Consider the following 17,836-nt stretch of genomic DNA (forward strand, 5'->3'; position numbering starts at 1 on the left):
TGTATATAAGTCTCTGTTGTGCATTTACCCCTTGTCTGTCATTGAGCAATGTTACTTCTGTCGGTGATTTCTGTGACCGTGCTTTATTTCCTGCCCCGATCACCAAATTAAAACCCGTTCGTCCCGTGTCCTGCCTGAGGCTTGCTTTTATTGCTCTCCGAGCCGCTCCAGCCACGCACGCCCAGCGCACCCGTCCTGCCCCGCGTGACACATATATTACATTTCAATAATTAACCTTTGCTTTTTCTCTGAACTTGCATAGTACTGTGTAAATCTACAATTATACAATAAGATAGGTGCCTTTATTAGTCCCACGGATGGGAAATTTGCGTTATACAGCAGCAAAGTGGACAGTGTAACAGAAATAAGTAGAATGCAGAAAAAAAACAGTAAATAATAGAAATAACAGTAGTATCAAATAAGAAATAAGAAATATAAATAAAATATAATATATACAATACAATACAAAATGGTATGTGCTTATTGTTTGTTGTGAAGTCAGATGGAAGAAAAGACCTGCGGTATCTCTCTGTCGCACACCTTGGATGCACCAGTCTGTTGCTGATGGAGCTGCTCAGTGCTGACAGTGTGTCCTGTAATGGGTGGGGGATGTTCACCAATGGGGAATGTAGCTCAGCCAACGTTCTTCTGTCGCTCACCACCTCCACTGAGACAAGGGGACCTCCCAAGACAGAGCTGGCTTTTTTAATCAGCCTGTTTCAGTTTTCTCCTCTCCCCAGTAGAGATGCTGCTGCCCCAGCAGACCACAGCATAGAAGATGACTGACGCCACCACAGAATTATAAAAGGTCTTCAGGAGTGGCCCTTGCACTCCAAAGGACCTCAGTCTGCGTAGCAGATACAACCTGATCTGACCTTTACTGTAAATAGCATTAAAATTATTTAATTATTAATTAAATAATTATTATTTTTAATTAATATATTAATAGATTAAATTATTTTTAATTAATTAGGGGTGGCATGGTGGTGCAGTGGTTAGCACTGTTGCCTCACACCTCTGGGACCCGGGTTCGAGTCTCTGCCTGGGTCACACGTGTGTGGAGTTTGCATGTTCTCCCCATGTCGTCGTGGGGTTTCCTCCGGGTACTCCGGTGTCCCCCCACAGTCCAAAAACATGCTGAGGCTAACTGGAGTTGCTAAATTGCCCGTAGGTATGCGTGTGTGAGTGACTGGTGTGTGAGTGTGCCCTACAATGGGCTGGCCCCCCATCCTGGGATGTTCCCTGCCTCGTGCCTATTGATTCCGGGATAGGCTCCGGACCCCCTGCGACCCAGTAGGATGAGCAGTTTGGAGAATGGATGGATGGAAGTTTTGTATTTTTATGTCACACGGGATTTTTTTTAAATGCATTTATTGTCCAAACATGGATCTGCTTTAAAACATGTAAAAAAATATCGAATACAAAGTGAATTTAAAGCAATTCTACTGGCTCTCGGGATAAATCTGCCAGTTACTAGAACAATTATAATATAATTCTTACTAATTAACAGTATTTAAACATACATTTATTGTACAATATTGAGAATATGAAATACAACCCAAGTAAAGTTGCACAGAAATTCCTAAACAGTGCGAATCACCCCTCATATAAAGTACGAGGGGTACCCCACATCTATACTGACTAACAGTAGAAATCTGCCAGTTAGAAGAACAATTTTGGGAACTGGCTTCCAGTGAACCTTTGTACAAACAACAAGAACAAAATAATGCAACTCTTTTAGTGAGATTCACAGTTGTGGCATGTGTGAACATCACCTCCAGGTATGTAGGCTTTATGTGCCCAGGATCTGCACATCCAGCACTGCAGCCACACGTCCCTGGATTTTGAATAACCTTCAAGACACACGATGCAGAAATCATCTTGGCATACTGGAAAAAACATAATATTATTTCTATTTTTAGATCCATAAACTACAGTTAAGCTGTATAGCAGTATACTTCGGACTTAAACTGAAAGAAAATGTGCTGATTCTGAACTAAAAATGTTAAAAAGTAATGATATTTCAATATGGCTGGTTGGCTTGGGGGCGGTTGCAACAAGTTGTTGCAACCATCCCTGACCTGCCAGCCATGACAGAACACCATGTGCTAGCTATTCAGAGTCAGGGAAACATGCAAATATATACTAAAAGTCAACACCACAATGATTTGAACTAGGTATGTTTTAATTAATTAAAATAAAAGATATGGACAGTAAGTAAAAAAAAAACAACTTACAAAAAAAATTACTTTCATACCTTCAAAACAGTTATTTTTCAATAAATGCAGCAGCAGATGATGAAACTGTATAGTTTCTGTCTGGTGGAGAGAGGGCCTAACTGAGCATGTGCAGTATGAGTATCATCACTCTAGCATGTTTCTAATTGGAGAAATAAGACTTGATGCAACGGTCCCCAGTCTCCACTACCAGGGAAACGCGACGCAAATCCAACGTAAGAATGTTTGAGGCTGCGGTAGAATGAATTCCCGGACTTAAAAAGAGGACATGTCCGGGTAAAAGAGGACGTCTGGTCACCCTAGACTTTACCTGAGTGTGCCCCGATCTGTGCCAGTTACTCACTTATTTTTATGCTCTCTGTAATTAGATACCTTGTATGCTTTACAGTCCGGCATTAGACCTCTCTGCGTTACTCTAATATTAATGCTGGAATGGTGGTTACTGTTTGTTTGTCCTTTTAAAGACTATAATATAACGGGCAACTTTTTTTGGCGTGTGTGCACGAAACTTTCGTTCCTGGCCTAAACCATTAACATGAGCGCCAAAATGAAAATCAACACGTTCCGCAGCCGCCACGCAAACACAGTACCAGAAGGAATACGGACGTCAAAACATACCGAATTTTTTTTTTCACACTCTGCCACAAAATTTTTTGACATGACGTGTGTAGTATTTAAATCATACACATACGAAGCACAGAACGAGTGCAATGACTTTCATTTCACCGAAATCGAAACTCAACAGAGACTATATATGTCCTTTGCAGGTATCGGCTTCTATTACGCGATGAGACCAGCGAGCCGGTAAGTGCTCTGTACATCTGTCGATTGCTTTAGGCTAATCGTAGTCGCATAGAATACTATCGATATTAATTTTATTAGCAGGTGTTGCGACGTGGTTTTAACATTTAAATTCTATACCGCCTTTCCGGGTTACTTTCTATTGTACCTTAAATATTAATTACATAAAAATGTTTTGATTTGTCACAGGGTCACTAACTGAAAAAGGGCATGTCCATCACGCCACATTTAACTCTGGTCCAAAATGTCCGAGAATGGAAATCAAGCGAGTGAGTATATCTTAATGCTTATTCTAAATAATTATTTATTGCGGCATTATTTTAAAATTACTGTGTTATAATTATGGATATTACATGAAAGTCAGAATGTGAGCCAATCATGCCATTACATATTTATTTTTATATATTTTATCTATTGCACAGGTACCTGAAGTTAAAAGTGTATTATGTAGGGACTTGGAAATTTTTCACCAAATTGTCTTGATTAACTTCACACCTATTTTAATGGAAAGAGATTAAAAAACCATAAAAAATGATACCTCATTTGTCAATATATCTTTAATAGAACCAGAGATATTGAAGATTTAATATGCCTGAAATCGGATTTTTGTTCTAATGTAATTACAATTAGAGCTGCAGAAAAAACTGTAACTACTTAGAACAACTTCGCTCTGCATAGGCGGAGGGCAGCCTGCGCCTCATTCAATAAATGTAAGAAATTGTAAATAGGGTATGGTGCACTTAAACAACCAGAACTTTGCCAATATCTAACCAATCTTAGTGATTTTTGTTGTTGAATGTTGAAATGAAAATTTACTTGGGGGTATCTACATTAACTGGCATGATGTCCAACCAATCAGGAGCCAGATCGGTGGTCACGTGACATTGATCCATCCTCCGTACAGCACATAAAATCCCTTCAATCTTCAATCATCCAGAAGTGGGCACACGATTGTATAGTGTGGGCATGCATCAATCGTCATCATAGTTGGCAATTTTCACATTTAGGGTGCAATAAATATGCCTGTGCACAAATAATCGATGCCCCACGATTCTTTCGATTTTTATTTAGTGCGTGAAAGTTACCTTGTTTTCAAATTGTTGTTGCTCCGCGAATACTGAACCGATTTTGATCCGGTAAAAAATAAGAAAATCAAGGATAAATAAATTATTCAAAACGGCGGATATCTCATAAGTTGAATGCAGAGCTAGCCGCGAAAACCGCATATTCGCACCCACCCCGTAGCCACCGCTGAAAAAATGATGACGTCATCACACGGAATATTAGAGTGAGCGACCAAAGCAGGATTTCCAAGTCCCTAGTATTATGTAAGACCTCCGCTGCCTATATGATGACATATATTCTGCATAGCTATGCTGGTCCACCAGCAACATTTTATTAATAATGCCTTTCCACCAGCTGTGTTGGTCCTTGCTGTTTTTTTTTCAGCTCAGTATGCTACTGTTATTGCACTGTTATGTTCTATTACTTCACTATGTTCTATTACTGCACTATGTTTTGTGAAATCAATTTAGTTCATAATTTAAGAAATAAAAAAATAAAAAAAACGGGTAGTGACTTAATGACCAAAGAGAAATGTGGGTCCTGCATGAGGATGGGTACCGAAACTCCTGGAGCTAAATTAATAATCAATAAGCTCCGACCTTTATCTAGTCTGTTTTCGGTATCTCCCTCGGAGCCTGCGTGTGAGGGGCGGGGCACGGGCCAGCTCGCTCGCCCTCGCTCTCTTTCTCGCTCGCCCTCGCTCTCTTTCTCGCTCTTTCACGTGCAGTAACGTGCAGCACACGCAGACACCCTGCTTTTGGTAAAGGTGGCGGAGAGAAGTAAATGTTCAACAGCGTGGTTACATTTCAATAGAGTAGATACTGACAATGGTCTACGAGTGCAACTAGTCTTTTGCAAGTAAGGGTGAAAACCATAAGTTAATTAACCAATCAGCAAGGCACAGGACAACAAGAAGCAGATGGAATACATTACCATTAACAAGCACGGGAAAATAGAGACCATTAAACGCAGAGGCTCACAACACTAGGAACATAAATGCAAGAACAGAATTGAACCAGGGAGCAAACAAAAGGAACTAACTGGAATATCCACACATAAGCAGGAAACCATAAAATAAATGTTAAAAAAAACTAGTTGAACAAAAAAAGGGTGAGTAGGAACAGTGGCCAACCACTTAACCTGTTACACCTTGCAGCAGCTTGGTGAAAAGGCAAACAAACTAGAGAATTGATGCTTGGCTGCTGCATGAGAGAAATAAATACATACATAATCAACAGTGTGTCCCTTTTCTTTCGTTGTGAGTCCACACATTACTGAGGCCAATTTGCTGCACAGTCAGAGTGCAAGAATGAAACCTAACAAAGATTGTAATCATGTATCAGACAAAATCATTTTATCAGATAATACATTTCAGTAATTTTTTAGTTAAGGGATGTTTAGTTGTGAAACTGTACCCTTAATGATGTTTTTTTAAATAAAATATCATCTTAGAAAAAATACAAACAGTCAAAAAATATTTCAAGTATTTAGCAATTAGATTGTTCAGATAAAGGCTTATATTCAAAATACGACATTGTCTACCATAATTTTTTTCAGTGCTGTTTGGTTCATCTGCTGAACTGTATCATATGAACCAAAAAGAAAAGAATTACAACTTGAATAAATAGAGCGGCATAGTGCTGCCTCACACTAAGAAGGTCCTGGGTTTGGTCCTGGGTCCTTTCTGTGTTGAGTTTGCATTGCATGCTGTGTTGAGTTTGCATGGGTTTCCCGGGATAGGCTCTGGCCCCCCACATGACCCCAGTTGGGATTCAACAGTTTTAGAACATGGATGGATTGACTAAATACATATGGTACCCAGTAGGGACATGGAGGGTTAAATTGTTAGTAGTAAGCATCATTTAGTGACAGACAGCCCCACAAAGCCCTGCCCACCACACCACAAAGCCCTGCCCACCACACCACAAAGCCCTGCCCACCACACCACAAAGCCCTGCCCACCACACCACAAAGCCCTGCCCACCACACCACAAAGCCCTGCCCACATACGCCATGTCAAAAAGAAGCAAGATAGTGAAAGACAAAGAAAAATGCAGAGCAACGGGACAGAACTATTGCAAAGTGCACCATACATACCATGAAGAAAAATTAATGCAGAAAAAAGTGCAAAGTGGCCTAAAAGTTAGACAAAATCGCTCATTACATCTATTTTGTTTGCAATATACACATGCTTTTGTTTATGGTATACACATTTGTTTGCAGCACTACGTGTGACTTTTGAATACATTTTTTAATGTTTTTTTTTTGTTTGTTTGTTTGTTTTGGTTCATGTGAACCACTGTAGCAGAGGAACAAGACAACACTAAAAATAATGGACATTATTTTTAACACTAAAAATAAGACATGGTATATGTGTCTTATTCTGAATATAACCATTTGCCCGAACAATCTACTTGTTAAATACTACAGATATTTTTGTTTACATTTCAGGCACTTTAATATTAATCAGTCAATTTGTATTTTTCTCTAAGAAATGTTTTTTTTTTTTGTTTTTCTTTTACATCTTATGTGATATTATGTGCAGAGATGCGCTTTTTATGTTTTTCAAATGGGAAACACTGATGTGAAGAGATAAAAGCCATAATTCATTCCGACTTTCTGTTCTGATTTGTAAAGTTTTTGAGAAAGTTTAATATAGCAATATATACCATATACAAATACAGTGACCTAAACATCCCATCCATCCATTTTCCAAACCGCTTATCCTCCTGGGTCGCGGGGGGTCCGGAGCCTATCCCGGAAGCAATGGGCACGAGGCAAGGAACAACCCAGGATGGAGGGCCAGTCCATCGCAGTGACCTAAACATATTTATTGTTTTTCAGCCATATCTCTCAGCCTTACCAAGAGATGTGGACCAATACAAACACCATGCACTGTTAATTTAACACGGGTACATTTGCTATGTATTGTTTATATTTTCTATGTTATCACGTTTGTACCAATTACAGGTGTTTATGTATGAAGAAATGATGTAGCAGTCATTCCCCAAACCTTATTCTGCACATCTGCACGATGCTCTGCTTGAATTCGCCAAGTAATAAGTGCCAATAGACAAAAGCATTAATTTTAAATGGAAATGGAAATGTCTTTACAGCGGAAGCAGTGAGAAACCGGGTCTCCGGTGGTCACCCACGGAACAGCAGAACTGGTAGATCACGAAGGAGACCAGGACATAGAGAAGAGCATAAAGAAACATCAGATGACTTCCAACCGCAGAAGGGAGCGGTCCCTTTAAAAACAGGTGAATTTGAACAACTTTGGTTGTAATTACTCTCCATATAAAGTAGGGTAACAAGAATATTTAAATATAAAGTTTGGTTATGATAATAATGATCTTATTTTTCAATGGGTTGCAGGTAGTACATCTGCTCAAAACAATGCCAAAAGAGGCTACCGCCATTCTTCTCAGACATTTCGTTCAGAGACTCAACCCAGTGATGCTGCTTGGAATCAAATACATCATAGATCCCAGAGTGGGTTGCACAGGAGCGGTGCAAGGCAAAAAGGTGAGAGCAGATGGGTAATTTGTTTAGCATAGTAAAATAGCACATATACATGCAACATATTCTGACAAAAAATATTCCAAATCTTTACAGAGTATACATCTAGAAGGACCCAGCCACTTGTTTCCCAAAGGGCAGCCAGTCAACCTCATCTGTTGAACATCAATGATAATGGAAGTAAGGCTCTCTCAGACCATTGCAAAAAAGTCCACAGAAGTCAAAAGTTGGATATGAGAGCACTTGAGACAATTCTACAAATGGAGCCATCTGAAATAGTCATGAAACTGGCAGCACCAGGCAGCGGTTTGAACAATTTACTAAACACAGAAGAACAAACCAGTGACGCTGTCTTATCTAAAATTCTTGATGTTCTCGGCAAAGCATGCAGCAGTCGAACTAATAGGCAGAACTTGCAGCATCTTCTTGTTGAGGTGAAAGAGTCTAAGTTTGTGAAATGTTTATTGCCCCTGTTTATTGTGAACATAGATAAACCCAAAGACCAAGTGGAGATGGAAGGTACCATAGATAAACTCAACAAAATAATGGACCTCTACTTAACATTAGTGGACATCTTCCCATCAAGTACTACTGTGGTTGTATCCCTTGGTCTTGCAGTTTTGGAGCCTCAAATGTCAAAACTGAAAAGCTATGCAGGCACCAGTGTTCTAGAGGAAACACAAAATAAGGTGGAGAAGCTTCAGATGATAATTACACATCTGAAAAACAAGAAAAGTGAAAAAACTTTTAGGTCAGACAGTTACACTTTGCTTTTGGAAGACTATGATGAGTCAAGTGTTGAAAATTTCAGGGTCATGTCAATATTTCCAAGTTTTGGAGATATACACACGACCCAGAAGCCATTCATTAGGCCCAACATCATCACTGAGAAGTTTGTAGACAGTGACACCTACCTGGACACGCACTTCCGGCTTCAGAGGGAAGACTTTGTTAAGCCCTTGAGAGATGGAATTTCATATCTCCTAATGGGCAATGAGAATGATAAAATTCCACAAAACCTTGACATTCGAATTTATTTGAATGCCTTCATTACTTCTCCTGTATGTACTCCAAAAGGAATCTTGTACCAAATTAAGTTTGACACAAAGAACTTGAAATATGTCAACTGGGAGAGCTCGAAGAGGCTCCTCTATGGAGCGTTGGTTTGCCTGTCTATGGACAATTTTAGAACAATGATTTTTGCCACTGTTGGCCACAGAGATATAAAAGAACTTAAACGAGGTGTTGTAAATGTCTTCTTCAATGATGAGAATAGGGTGAGACTTGCAAATATCTCTCAAAAGAAGGCATTCTTAATGGTCGAGACAACAGCCTTTTTTGAAGCTTACAGACATGTCCTTGAAGGTCTACAGGAAATAAATGCAGAAGACCTGCCAATGCAGAAGTATATTGTAAAGTGTGAATCTCACATCACTCCTCCTAAGTATCTACAAGACAATGGAGGCAATTTTAGTCTTTGGGCACTAATGAATGAAAAGCCTGCACTTCAATGTAGAAGGATTCAACGGCCAGTTCATCAGAGGCAACTTTTGGGAAAAGAGAAGCATGTGAAGAATATTTTAAATTTGGATAATTGGCCCAGTAAAGAGAATCTCAGACTAGATACTTCTCAGATGAAGGCTGTGCAGCTGGCATTGACAAAGGAACTTGCCATAATCCAAGGCCCCCCAGGAACAGGTAAGCATCTTAACAATTATTTCTGTGTTTTGGGAACACTTATCATATTCTCTTTAATCTTATGTAACATTCCCATCATTTTAATAGGGAAGACTCATGTTGGTCTTAAGATTGTCAAGGCACTCCTGGATAATGCTGAGGTCTGGGGCATTGGTTGTCGCAGGCCTATTCTGGTCGTTTGCTACACAAACCATGCATTGGACCAGTTCTTGGAAGGTACTACATTTTCTGCAATATGTTAACATTGATTTATTATTATAAATTTGAATTTAGGTGGTCTGATTATCATACTAGTGTGGACAGGAAGGGTTTCAGATATTTTTCTCTCTCTTCATAGGCATCCACAAGTTCATGACAAATCCAGCTGGGATGGTGAGAGTTGGGGGACGATCCTCCAGCGACGTTATCAAAGACTGTTCTCTCAATAAATTGAGAAGCATCCACAATTCAAGGGCTTGTTTACCTGGACACCTAAAAGCTATGCATTCGGATGTGAGTTGCAGGCCATCTCGGACACATTGATTATACTTAGGCATTGTTCTTTGACTGGGAAAATGACATAGCTCAAAGGAGGGCTGTATAGTTACTTTTAATGGTTCTGCTTACATTCTTCTCAACAACAGCATGAATACCTGATATTGAGATTGACAGGGGAAAGTAACATTTTGACTTTGAAAAATCCCAATGAACTGAACTGATGTATTTCTTTGACCGGGTCATAGCTTAAAGAAGAGATGAAAAAGGCTGAGAAGGAAGTTGGACGAAATGCTTCTTTGCTTGAAATCTCTGAAAATGGAATTCTGGGAGAGTCTGTCCTGCAGGACCACATCGTATCTCTTCATGGAAGCAGCCTGGAAGCTGGAAGGGTCAGTCATCTCGTAGTGCTTAGTGGCTTTTTTCGCTGTTTTCCCCAGTCGTCACTCTGCATATGAATTTACCTTCTCAGCCTTTGGAAGAGTACTATGTGGGGAGTGAGAGGCAGCAGTCTGTGATTTTAGAGTGGCTTGGAATCTCCGTGATTAACAGTGGTCCGCACTGCATGGGTAAGCATGAAAATGTAGCGCACCTAGAACATTTTTACTTTTCAAAAATTTAGGAGCTAATAATTTATCACAAAAGTAGAAGTATGCCACATTGCTACTGTTGTTTTACTGAGTTAATTATATCATGTGTTTGGCTAAATGTAGTAGACCTTCATGAGTGACACTGTCAGTGCATGCTTCAGATAGGGTTGCAACGGATCACAAAACTCGGATCTCGGTTTTTGAATCGACAAAACAGAGAGAGACAAGTGTAACTTTGTTTTCCATTTATTACTTGAAGAACTGAAAGAACATTTAAATCAAGGAACTTAACATTCATGTGAACATACAACCGCTTGGCCTGCAACTGCATCATACGGAAGTTCACAGAAGACATCCATCAATATTTTATGTTGAGATTACAACTTATTTTTCTTGCGATCTCAACATAGTGAGAGAGAGGGAAGCAGATTCCACAAAAAATGCCATGGCTAATGGTATTGAATCTACTCAGTTTTTTTTATTGCATTCTAAAATTCCCCCACATGTGTTACACATACGGGCGGAATTGTCTCCCATTGTGAGAAATTAATTTCAAGCCATGAATGCATGTCCTCTATGGACTTCTGCAGCACTATGATTTAGGGAATTATTGGTTTAAAAAGGAATAGTGGCAATAAAACTACATTTTGCACTATTATAGTTAAGCATTGCAGGTTATGTGCGGTTCACGTGCGTACTGTAGCGTGTGGGAGTGTCTGTATAGCTGAAATATATCCAAGCCTGCTCCTCTATCTACACTGCTACAAAAACAAACAAAAGACCTAAAAATCTAAGCATTGTTATATTTTGACAAAAATCAAATTGCATTAACACGTCTTATGAATAAGATTAATTTGCTTGCATTTAGGCATATTGTCTTATTGTAGGAAATCTTAAGAGTACAATTTTCTTACTGCATTGGCAGATGATTTTGTTAATTTTAGGCCACCTTGTGTCAAAACGGAAACAGTTTACCTTAAATTTGAAATGCAGTGTATCAAATGTTTGAAATGCAGTGTATCAAATGTTTGAAATGCAGTGTTTGAAATTTTTGCAGTGTATCAATCTATCTATATCCACCATCCTGCATACATTTCTGTATGTGTTACATATTGTATATTGATTAAACTGCATGGTGTTTTTGTGGTGTTTAAGACAGGAGCAATGGAGCCGGTGGGAATGCTGAAGGCGCCACCCAGGAGAAAGGCTTAGCACAAGAACTTGAATGCCTGTCATTGTCTCCTCAAGCGGAGTGTGGAGGTGCAGCCTTCAAACTCAGTCAGCCTCACTCACACATGCCCATTTTCTGTTGCCTTGGTGGCAATACTGACCTATAGACCTACTTTTGTATACTAGTGCACAAAGGATAAAATGCTATAGGAATCAAAAGCACAGCTTCAGGGAGATTTGTTGATGGACACAGCAATGTATGAACTAGTCTTAGGTAGTACTGTACTATAGTACATGCTAAAATAGCACCACACTCTCACACAGCTTGGTGTGGCAGTTTAAAGATCAGGCTTGTGATGCATTGGAGCAAAGGCTCCATTCTTTCCCATAACCAGCGTTATATTTGCCTGTGACAGACAATGTTGGGGAGGCCCTGATGGATGCAGTTAATGATGACGACACCCTAGATTGCTTTGAGCGGGAGCAGGCCCAGAGAATGATGGAAGGAGACAATATTGAGAAGCACATCCAGAGCGCTAAAAACAGGATCGTCACCATGGAGAGAGAAGCCATGGCCTGTATGCTTAAGGGGGATGAGGAGGAAGAGCTCAGAGATAAAAATGAAGAGGGTGATTACGACCAAGAGTGGGAAGTAAGCAGGCATTGTAGACCGCTGCAGTTTTTTCTTAGTATGGTAGTACCATGAGCAAATCATAGTAACTGCTGTGATATTTTCAGATAAGTAAAGAAATGAAGAAGAGGTTGAAACGGTTCATAAAGGCCGAGCTTAAGAAGACTGACCACATAACAGAGACGGAGGCTTTGAAGATCTCTGACCTCTGGGCTCTGCCCAGCACACAGCGGTGGAGCCTCTACCGGCAAGTGAAATCCTACCCAAGGCTACTTGGCACATGTCGATTCACTGAGACTTGAACTAAAAAGTAGCTCTAAAGCCTTTACAGATGATCACAACTTTACCAGGAACTACACATCCTTACACAACTTATTAATCATCACAAAAAAAAAACAAATATCTACAAATAATGCCTTAATCTTTATTAATATGTAATTGAAATGTTACAGATGATGTAGATGCATTCTGTTTTTCAGAATCAGTCGATAAGTTACCTTACTTTTCAGACTTTGGCTCTCCTTGTTCCGGCAAGATCTGAAGGAAAAGCTTCTGGAATCTGAGAACAACTTCCAGAGAATAACCGAGCGCCTGGATGAACTAAGAAATGCTGAGGACACGATGATCCTGAAGAATGCCAGCATCGTTGGCATGACGACTACATGTAAGTACTTCATGGTAGTGTTGGCCGACATGGACCAAAACCCATAGCTTGATATTTTGTAGTAGAATAGCAATATAGGCTATACGGTATATGTATGTATGAAATGGGCTAAATTTTTAAGTCAAAGCCACATGTCAGATGTCATGAACACTTCTATTAAAACAGCACCTCCAAAACAAAATGCAAATACAGGGTTTCCTTCCCTGTCTGCAAATATACAACTATAACTACTCAGTGTAGCTATTTTCATAATTGCAAACAACTTTGACAATGCTCTTAAAACAAAAGGTGTTTATGCACAAAAAACTAAAATCTAAATCAAAAACCTTTTTGCTCAGTTGCTCTAAAAACAGAAGCCTGACAACCATTTAAAGTGTGTTCCATAACCGAAAAGGCCCTCGTTTTAAGTTACTCTTAAACAAAACAAATATTGCAGATTGAGATGTTTTTAAAGTGTGAGCCTTTTGTCAATGTTTTAAAACTAAATGAACGTCCATCAAATTCCCTGTGAGATGCAAATTGATTTCTGAAATTTTAAAAAAATTGTGCACGATACTACAGGGCATTTTGCAAACTGTCAAACGTACGTACATAAGCCAGTGCCAACTGCAGGCCAGTCTTGTTCTCAGCTTCTTCTAATTACATGACTAGTGGACAACTGAATGAAAAGTTGTTGTACATAAAGCTTTTTCCTATATGTATATATTCACATACATGGCACACCTGGCCAGTGCTAATGGCACACTAGTTGAAAAACACTGGTGTAGAATACTGAATAAGCTTTGGTCTAATTTAAGTTGCTTTCTGTTTTGTTCACCGGGCGTATCCTTAATCTATAGTGAGTACCTCGGAAAGCCGGGGGAGTGGATAGATCAGCTACAGTGTCTACACTTTATGACCGCCTGACCATGACGTGACTTTTATAAGATGGACTCGGTCACCTCAGCCAATGCCGATGTGGGAGAACAATGTTCCCGTAGGTGCTGCCAGATACCGGAAGGTTCTGCAAGGCATTCAGCCCAAGATTGTGGTGGTGGAGGAAGCTGCGGAGGTTATGGAGGCACACATTGTGACGGCGCTGAGCCCAGGCTGCGAGCATCTCATCCTGATCGGAGACCACCAGCAGGTACCCACCTCCCTCCCACAGGAGCCTCGTCATCCTCCAAAATTACATTTTTCATTTTAGGCTACATTGAAGCTGCTATTATCATAAATATTATTATAATAATTATTATAAAACTTTTCTTATAGCTTCGCCCCAGTGCTACAGTCTATCAACTTGCCATTAAATTCAATCTGGAGGTGTCGTTGTTCGAGAGGCTGATCAAAATGAAAATCCCATATGTTCGTCTTGACTATCAGGTATTCATTTGATTTGACCTTTATTTCATTTATGTATTTATTAAGCTAGTAAGGGGGAGTTAAATGCTTACAAAGTGGTGGCAATGGTACAGTAACATTAAGGGAGACTTTCCCAACCATATGCACATAGGTGAGGGTGAACGTGCATGTCAAATAACACCCAGCGTCTTTCTTTAACAATGTAGTTCTCATCGCAGATTTACTGTAGGAGTCACTGAGTAATCGCAAAGGATTTGTCCTGTCTTGTAGCATCGCATGAGACCGGAGATTGCACGTCTGCTTACACCATATATCTATGACCAGCTGGAGAATGATTCTTCGGTCTATGAGTATGAAAACATCAAGGTAACTAGACGTTGGGTTTTAATGCTTGGTGGCTTGTGAAGCACAGCTTGTGAGCAAGGTGCATAAAGTCTTCAGTCACTGTGGGGTTCAGATATAGATACTGATGAAAGTCTATGTGTAAATATCTATATACACCATACAGAATCCATAAACTTTGAGCAGTTCAACTTCCCTTAAATGTCAGAGTAACCTGAAGTACAACATCTAGATGTTTCTTGGAAAACACTATTGTTTCATTTTAAACTGGGTCATATGCAGCTACATCAGTGAGGGTGGGGGGTTGTTAAGACAATTGCAAAAAATTTAGAACATAATCATATTGGTCTGGGTTGGGTGTCCAATATGATATGCTTTCATGGAGCCCAAAATCTCAAACCATGCCTTTGGTCATATAAAATATACCCCTACATCGCCAGCTGAGCTTCAGCCCCAAAACGTTCAGAGACCATGATTTTTAGGCAGCTTTACACAGGGACCATATTCACAAAACATCTTAAGGCTAAAAGTAGACCCTACCTTGCCAATTTAGCAGAAACTCCTAAAAACTATTGACACCAAGTGTAGGACTCCTAATTTTTTTTGACTAAGAGCAATTCACAAAGCCGCTTAGTACTAAAAATAGCTTCTAAGTCTAATCCACGTCCAATGCCTTGGAAACATCAAACGAACTTTGAATTACTTAAAAGATACCGCCTCAGTCGGGAGGGAATAACGACTGTTATGGAGCTTGTGAGGGATGCAGTAACATCTCCAGCAAACCGAGTGTAGCCACCCCCACCTTGGTGCACAATGGGAGAGTTCCCGGGTAGCTTAATGTTAAGCTATTCTCTAAAACACTCCCCTTTCAAATAATTTCGGCCTCCTTCAACTTAACACCTTGACGACCATTTATTACCTCCGACCCTCAACCCGCTACCCTATACCAAAACCTTCCTTTTGCACATCCCTTATAATTAAGAGTTAATGCAACCCTGAAAAGATTAGAACATGCTCTCAAAAGGGAAAAAATATAGAACATTCTGTCTTTTAATTCCCTTTCACGCCTCCCTAGATCGTTACATTACACTTTAAGCAGTACACAAAAGCAAACACATTTGACAAATTAGAACACTGTAGTCAATGTACACTCTTATACATAAAAAACACAATCAATTGAATACACCAAATGAATGCACAGAAAAGAATACCCGGGTGTGTGCCAAGAAGATCACACACTTCATGCTGGCAAGCTGGTGCCCGTTGGAGCTCGTACTACTAGACAGGAGTACTAACACATCCAAGGAGGTGCGAAAAATCAAGTCGTGAGCTTGTTGGTCCACATCTCCGGGTAGTGTTTCGGTCCAAGCCAGCTGAGGTCCCGCTAGCTTCTGCGGATACAGCAGTTTATATTTGCTGTGCTTAACCCTGCTCCCCGGGACTGCAGAAAACTCCTTTAGGCTTGGGTTATCTAGGGCTACACTCCGAACCCCAAATCCGGCCAGCTCGCAGTGCTACCCAGCTCCCCTCTGCCTCTTCCTTGGAGAAAGATCCCGCACGGACTCTTCATATCAACACGCCAGCAGCCAGCAACTCCATGCTTTCTTCTACTCTCTCCTCACTTTTTTTCTCCGCTGCGCACACACCCAACCCCTCTTTTCCCCGGGCATTTCTCTCACAGATGCGATTGGCCAAAACAAAAATCTAAAACGAAACTTCCTCATAGCAGTGTCCATCAGGGCAATACCATTCGTAACATATAAACTATGTTTAACAAGAATGCCACACTAATACAGTCGATGCGTGAATGCCAGCGTGGAAAGAAAACATCTCAAGCAGTTCTGTTTCGCTAATATTTCAGCTATAGACAAAAAAAAAAAACACAGGTGCATTTCTCATAATATGAACACGTCGTCCCACAATATTAACCCCTGCAAAATCCCGCACTTTTCCCTGCAATATTACCCATTTCCGTGGGCGCTACACCCAGTCGTACACAGAGGAAACCGATTACAGTGATCATTATAACCAATTTTTTTTCTTCCTTTTTTCTTTATGTCTCGGCAGATTACCATCTAATTGACATTTAAATATTTATTACACGAATACAAAGTAATAATACCGACAAGTATTTATAGAATTTTATTGATTTGTTCAAAATACAGTACAGCTGTTTCATATGCTTTTCAAATTCAAATTAATAATTCCAATACGCTGTAATGCAGTACTGTAAATAAAATACCTTATTGTAGTTTTGCTGCTGTATCTCGGTGGCTAATTTTTGGCAGTTTATCATAAATTTCGATGAGTCATGTTTTCTATGCACGCAGCATTAGCCTCAGGTTGCTAGCCAGAAGCAGATGGGTTAGAGCAAGGCAAAGCAGGGCAATCAAAGTAAAGCAAAAAAATAAAAAATTATTATAAAAAATAATTCCCATATGTTTTCATGTTTAAAAATAATAAAAATGTAATCAAGTAATCCACTTACAGAATTCAATAAGTTTATTATTTGAACAGTATTTGTACAGGAGTGATTCTGTCCCAAGATTTTTGATCCGTATAAGTGGTTGGTCACTATAACCATGATCACTATAAGCGGTTTCCACTATATTTGTGTTTATGGGATGTTGCATGTACATTTTCACCAGCACATACTGGCCTCTCATCAACCAGTCCCCGTGGTTATTGCAGGCAAGCATGAGAACTGACGCCAGACAGAGCGATGGAGTCTTAGCTTACGAGTCGTCTCTTTTCCTAACTAAAAGTTGCTTACAGCCATTTTGTGAATTGGTGTTCGAAAAAAATCTTAGTTCAAAACTTTTAGTGCGATTTATTAGTACTGCTAGTGGTAAGATAGAATGCTTTGTGAATATGGGCCCAGGTCTGCTGGTGCAAAACATACTACAATCAGTGAGATGTACTAATTTGCAGAATTTTAAAAAGAATAGTGTCCTTTATCCTGTGAAATACAACTGAAAGTATCAAAAGTCAGAAAAATATTGACTTATATTTACATCTGACTTCCTTGTCAGATATCAAGTACCAGGATGCGGTCTGAGCCTAATTAATTCCTCATCATTGCAAAATCTGATGTTTAAAAGATTTTTCATGCCGCAATATAGATCCAGTGTGCAGGAAATTTCTCAGATTTTTTTCCAAATACACAGTTATGCGGTATTTAAGTCTTTGGAAGCTAAATATTTCAATCTATTCATTTAGTTATCGCCAACACTTGTCACAGGAACATTTTTAAATGATCTGAGGCGTCAATAAAGGGAAGCAAATTAAAGGAATATGAATT

At 39.7% G+C, this 17,836-nt stretch overlaps 1 protein-coding gene across 5 annotated transcripts in view; it reads left to right on the forward strand.

Moving 5' to 3' along the window:
• Positions 1-2,333: 2,333 nt before the first annotated feature.
• Positions 2,334-17,836, forward strand: part of LOC125740582 (chromodomain Y-like protein) — a 106,179-nt gene continuing 90,676 nt past the window's right edge. For 4 of the 5 annotated variants that reach the window (XR_007397662.1, XR_007397666.1, XR_007397665.1 and 1 more), the window contains exons 1-17: positions 2,334-2,452; positions 3,005-3,041; positions 3,228-3,307; positions 7,220-7,366; positions 7,482-7,631; positions 7,722-9,323; positions 9,411-9,539; positions 9,661-9,815; positions 10,046-10,189; positions 10,270-10,366; positions 11,543-11,647; positions 11,974-12,209; positions 12,296-12,435; positions 12,698-12,852; positions 13,833-13,978; positions 14,104-14,214; positions 14,464-14,559. The gene's annotated coding sequence lies outside the window, so the exon portion shown is untranslated. Of the gene's footprint in view, positions 2,514-3,004; positions 3,042-3,227; positions 3,308-7,219; positions 7,367-7,481; positions 7,632-7,721; positions 9,324-9,410; positions 9,540-9,660; positions 9,816-10,045; positions 10,190-10,269; positions 10,367-11,542; positions 11,648-11,973; positions 12,210-12,295; positions 12,436-12,697; positions 12,853-13,832; positions 13,979-14,103; positions 14,215-14,463; positions 14,560-17,836 lie in introns of all 5 variants that reach the window. The other variant, XR_007397663.1, reaches the window with a different exon arrangement.

This window comes from Brienomyrus brachyistius, chromosome 4 (assembly GCF_023856365.1).
Source record: "Brienomyrus brachyistius isolate T26 chromosome 4, BBRACH_0.4, whole genome shotgun sequence".
NCBI classification, from domain to species: Eukaryota; Metazoa; Chordata; class Actinopteri; order Osteoglossiformes; family Mormyridae; genus Brienomyrus; species Brienomyrus brachyistius.